This window comes from Nicotiana tomentosiformis, chromosome 8 (assembly GCF_000390325.3).
Source record: "Nicotiana tomentosiformis chromosome 8, ASM39032v3, whole genome shotgun sequence".
NCBI lineage: Eukaryota > Viridiplantae > Streptophyta > Magnoliopsida > Solanales > Solanaceae > Nicotiana > Nicotiana tomentosiformis.
The window spans coordinates 21,464,740-21,470,707 of NC_090819.1; the positions used below are offsets into that span (position 1 = coordinate 21,464,740).

At 33.1% G+C, this 5,968-nt stretch overlaps 1 long non-coding RNA gene across 1 annotated transcript; it reads right to left on the bottom strand.

Annotated features, from left to right (window-relative positions):
- Positions 1 to 1,170: 1,170 nt before the first annotated feature.
- Positions 1,171 to 3,684, bottom strand: LOC117280374 (uncharacterized). Its single transcript, XR_004510910.2, has 2 exons — positions 3,450 to 3,684; positions 1,171 to 1,463 (listed from the first exon to the last, which is right to left on the bottom strand). It is a non-coding gene; the product is annotated as an uncharacterized lncRNA (long non-coding RNA).
- Between the last annotated feature and the right edge of the window lie 2,284 nt (positions 3,685 to 5,968).

The window sequence follows — 5,968 nt, forward strand, 5'->3', positions numbered from 1 at the left end:
CCAAAAGACACCAAACCTATTACATTTGGACCATGCAAATCCAACAAGTTGTTAATTTTTCCATTCCGGATTGTGGCAGTATTTTCAAAAATTAAATAGCCAAGTGTTCTTTTATTTTATAAATGTCATATCTATTTCAAAGCCTAAATGACAAATGTCTTAGCCATTCTAGAAGCTTATGATAAGTGGCAAAAGAAGTATGAAAAGTGAAAATTGCATGGAAAATTCAAACCCCTCTTAAAGCCTATAAATAGGCATTCAACAAAAATCATCAGCAACTTTCCTTACTTTTTCATTATGCAGTAGCTTCTCCTTATTGTCTTTCCTTATCAAAATTAGTAGTCTATCTTCTTTTGTTCTCCTTTTTTTAAATAGATGGATTTATTATTAATAGTTTACTGATTCCTCTATCCTCTAAATAAATAGAGATGGGCTTGTTTAATCCAGTGAAAATATTTTACATTGCTGAAATAGTTTTTTAGGACAGTGCCCAGCACGACTCAAGCTAATTCGTGTATCTGCTTACAAATAATATTATTGCAATATTATTATCGTTATTTTCTGGTGTTATTTCCCTTCAGTTAAGGAGATGGATGGCAGTGGCGATTGTGCAGAGACGACTGGTGGTTTCATGGTAGGTCAATTGCTAGAGATGATAACTATGAGGTGGTGATTGGCACTAGAGATGATTTTTGGCAGTGGTCGCCATTGGCAGCTGATGGTGGTATAGGTGATCGATGATGAAAGGTAGATGGTGGTTGTAGAGGTAATTAGTGGTGGTAAGGTTGGGGGTTAATTCATGGTGGTAGTTATTGATCGTGGTGGTTGACTGTAGTGATGGTTGTGGTTCAAGTGACTAGCTAGTGGCTGGCAATAGCAGTGGTTGCGCGAAGAAGATTGGTCGTGCAGGTGGTTGGTAGTAGTGATTGGTGGCGGAGGTGATTGGCAGTAGTGGAAGTCATAGGCGGATTCAAGATTTAATGACTACGAGTGCCACTATCTAAACCTACCATTAGTGAAGGAGATTAAATTATAGTGTGCATTTAATCATTTCGATCCATTTGACTTAATTCGAATTGGTTCGGTTTGGTTAGTTTGATTTACAAGATTTTTATGCATGAATAAATACATTATCACCAAACTGAATAAGTTTTGTTAAATTCGATCTAGTCCTCTCAATTCAAATTCTATTTGTTAATGTGACTTAAAAATATAAATACAAACAAATTCTTTTAATCTACTATCATAACTAGATTAATATTATGTCTAGTGATGCCATCATTCTACAACATCAACAACAATAACCCAATATAATCTCACTAGTGGGGTATGTGGAGGGTAGTATACGTAGACCTTATCCCTACTCTGGGGTAGAGAGGCTGTTTCCGATAGACCCTCGACTTCCTCCCTCGAACCTCTTGGTTGGAAGTGGAGGGTGCTTAGCACTAGAGCAACCCATCATTCTACAAAACATAAATTCAAGGAAAAGATAATATTAGATGGATAAAAAGAGAGAAATGATTAAAATCATAAATATTTGAAAATCTAGAAAGAAAAAAAAGGAATCAAATATATATTTTATCTAAATAATATAAATGGGATTGTACAAATACAAAGATGGAAAAAATAAAGGAATCTAAGAAAAGGTACAAAAAAGAAGAGATTGAAAAGGGAACAAGGGTAAGTAAATTGACTTGGAAATTGAGCAAAGTCTCGATCTTGTATCTTGCGTGGGGAGATTGACAATTTAACCATGACATCTCACTTTGTGATTTAGGGTGCCACTCTTTTGTTATATAGATTTTCTTGTGTAAGATATCAATATATACCTAAAATCTTCTCCGAACATCCGGGTGGCGTCGCACCCCGAACTCATTATATAAATCCGCCCCCGGTGGAACTTGTAGTGGTATAAACTGGCGATGAAGGTGGTTGGTGTGGTGATGGTTGTGTGATTATATAGAATAGTGGCAAAAAAGTCATATTCAAATGAATTTAAGTGAACTCGTTAATGATTTAAAGCTCTATATAAAATTTGAGATAAAACTATTACTCCATCTTTTTACCGATAATACCATGACGCTCCCTGACTTGAGGAAATTCCAGAAAATGAGGTAATTTTAGTTCGTATATATGCATCTCTGCATTACTTCCCTTAAATCAATTCCTTCTTGTCTTTAATTTGTTGTCCTACTGAAAAAGGAATCAATACGTTCAACAACTTGCCCTATCTCTTAATTTTCTGCAAATGCTGCATCTTGGAACAGTAAATGCTTCGGATCATTCCTGCTATAATAGTCCTATGACTAATTCGTCTTTCAGTTATTCATTTATCATTTCTTTTTTACATATCAACCATAGGATAAAAATATCGTCCTGTGACTACATTAAATGCAAGACACTTGAAAGATTGGGATTTCGCTCTGAGACAATGTATCCAGAAGTGATCATTGATATTCCTATTTGATGCGTTTTGACTAGGCATAGGTTTACGAAAGAAATAATTTTTTTGAAATTTGTGATCTCTATAATAATTCATAAATATTTGTGCGACTATATAAATCATCTCATTAAATATTGTGAAATTCCGAAAAAAGTGAATTTTATTTTCAAGTGAAAATGATATTTGAAAATTAAAAGTTGTGTTTAGACATGAATACAAGTAATTTGAAGTGAAAATTTAAAAAATAACTTTTTGGAGTTTTTCAAATTCCAAAATTTTAGAAATTCAACTTCAAGTGAAAATTGAAATTTTCATGGCCAAACACTAATTCCGAAAAAAGTAAAAAAAAATATTTATGGTAAAATGGGCCAAGTATAGTTGAACCTAGTGAATTTTGTCTCTGAGTGCGTCCCCGACTCTTAGCTCCCGTTTGGACATAGATTTTGGCTAGATTAAAAAAAAAAATTAAAAACATTATTTGTTCATGGAATATCAGCCGTTTTCTTTTAAAAAAAAAATTGAAGACAAATTTTCAAGTTCCAAAAACGGGTTTGGGCCAGTTTTTTGATAAATTGTTTCTTCCACTCACAAAACTTTAACATTTTTTCAAGTAAAATGCATGTGTTTCAACTTCCAAAAATTATTTTTCAACACAACTTTAAAACTCTCTTTTCAAGTTCTACCAAAATCTATGTACAAACGCCAGTTTAGAATCTTTTGGTGGTACAATTTATGCATTCATGCCTTCAAGTTCTGGACCCTCTTCTGGTTTGAGCTTTCTCTGGCATTGGCAGAGCCTCATGTATTTTTAATACGTATATATACTATATATTGACATCCCTCGATTTTTTTGTGGGTTTATTTCTTTATATTTTGGCCCTTCTTTGTCCAAATCCTGGTTTTGTATATAGAGATAGAGAGAGAGAACTATTTTATTGTTGTTATACATTATCAGCCAAGATAGATGTTCCAAATCAGAATATTCAAATGTAGAAGATTTGCATACCTGTCTGCCGGTCGAAAATCAGTGGACTATACTATTGAAATTTTTATTCAATGAAACTGATTCTAAGCTAGACATTTACAAAAGCAGGGCAACCTTCCTAGCAAAAGCTTCATGCCCAAATTAGTATCTCAAGCTATGTTAACTAGAGACTGAAATGAGACTTTAAAACATTTTTGGAGAGTGACAATATTGTGGAATACTCATTTGAGCAAGAGGCCTTCACAAGGAAGGGAATAATATTGCAATATGATAATATTCTCCCTCTATATATGTGAAAGTATTACACCATAGTACAGGAATATTTATAGTGAAGTTGTCTGCCAAAACTGCATGTGTTATTGAGAGTTGGTTGCACTTACCAGCCTTACGTCCCCTTGAGTTTTCTGATACTCTTTTATCTTTCACTTTCCGTATAGGAGGTTTTTTGAGTTGGTGGAGTATGATCTAATACTATTATTATTTCTCTTTACGGACAAATTCTGTGGCTAAACAGAAAAATCTATTGCTAATTTTATTTAATGACATATTATTAAAAAATTTTGTTAGCTATGAACAATTTGGAGACAAATTAGCGACAAAATTCGTAGCTAATTTCAGTTTTGTTTTATAGTAGCCGATTAATAGCATTTGTTGGGCGAACACTGTTTAATTGAAGACTCATGGCTCCTCCTATGCGAATTTCGGAAAATATATAACTGTCACCAAATTTTGATAGAGGAGGATTATGGTAGGTTGAAGACTAGCATAGAACTAGATGAGCTATGATAATCAATCCTCAATGTGAATGGTTGGGCTGTGTCAACTGAACTAATTAAAATTGTGTAATAAAGTCATTTTTCCGCAACAAATCAATTATCTTTAGCAATTCTTTACTTATATTTCCTCGAATGGTCACTCATTCACCGTTTTAAATAAACAAAAAAAGTAATTTTATTACACAATTTTAATTAGTTGAGTGACTATTTAACAGAGCTAATCGGTTGATTGCACGCATTCAACTCTCCACTAAAGTATGTGTTATGTACAATGAATTCTTTCTTGAGTTGTGTACACTATACACTGTACAACTAGTACAATCTTTTGTTTTTCACGTAGTGAATGTCTTTTATGCTAGCCTAATATTGACCAATGTCTTCTGGGTTTACATCATTTTATGAATTTATTAAAGTAATTTTTAGATTCTTAATGTTGTTACTAATAATGTATCAAGCTACCTACATTAATCTAGTGAGATTTCACAGTCTGTACTGAAGAGGCTCAGGTGTGTTTTAATGTTCGGCTAAAAAGTCTATATATTTAACCATTGTTGCCTCATATTCTAGTAATTTTAATCGTCTTTTGAGTATTAATTATATTATTTTATGCTGAATATTATATTTTAACTGTATAAGAATAAAGCGGTATGAAGATGAAGAGATTTGGAACAAAATTGATAAAATACGGAAGAAAAAAGAAAGAAAAGAAAATAATTAAATAGGAAAAGACAAAGGGGGACACCATTTGGTGTTTCACCTCCCCCCCCCCCCCCCAAGTTGAAGACAAAAAGAAAAAAGAAAGGAGAAATATAATTTAAATCAAATAGTTAAAGAACGCGAAAATCGTTACTGTTTTTTGCGCCAGGGCCAGCGCTAGGCGCTGGTCTGGACGCTGGAGGCGGGGTTTTTCTTATTTCGTTCGGGACAATGTTATTTCATTCCTACACGGCCCCAATTCATATAAAAGGGGTTCTAAACCTATTTTGGACAAAGGGTGGACGTTTTTTAGAGTAACTTTTGACGAAGGGAGAGTACAGAGCCCGCCGTGGAGGCCGAGTTTCATCTTTTCTCCCACCAAACTTAGTAATTTTATGTTTATTTGTATGATTTGTTGTTTGGCTACTAATCTCTATGTGAAGCTAAACTTCACATTCTAGGGTTGTGATTCTTTCATGACTATTGTTATTCGAATATTAATTTTAATTTCTTAGTTTATTGTATTAGTCAATTTATTCAATCTTGCACTTAATTATTTGATTACTTGATCACCAATTGAATACTATTTACGAATCTAGAATTGAACTCGAAAGTGAGAATTCTAGATTGTATATAGGAATGAGTAGGGCAAGTTCTTGTACCTGGGCATCAGGGAACGAATTCGCAGTTAGGATAGTCATATACCTAATTGGCTTGCTTGGTTGATGTACAGGAATTATAAATGCGTTCTTGTTAATTCTAACTCCAAAGAGGTATAGGCATTAGGTTAGCTTGAATAGGCAAGTAAGAACTTGACAAATTCTTATGAGTAATATTAATCATGTTAACTAATAAACTAGATAAATTAGTTAGTCAATTCAATTGAAGAATACAATAGGAATGTTTGATAGCTCATAACCCTAGATCGTTTTCATCACATTGATAACATAAGAAACTGCTCTTCCTTTGTTCAGAGTTCATTATTTTTTTTTAATTTTAATTAGATTAAGGTCACATAATTCTTGTTTAGATGATTAGTATAGTCTAATTTAGTTAAAAGATAATCAC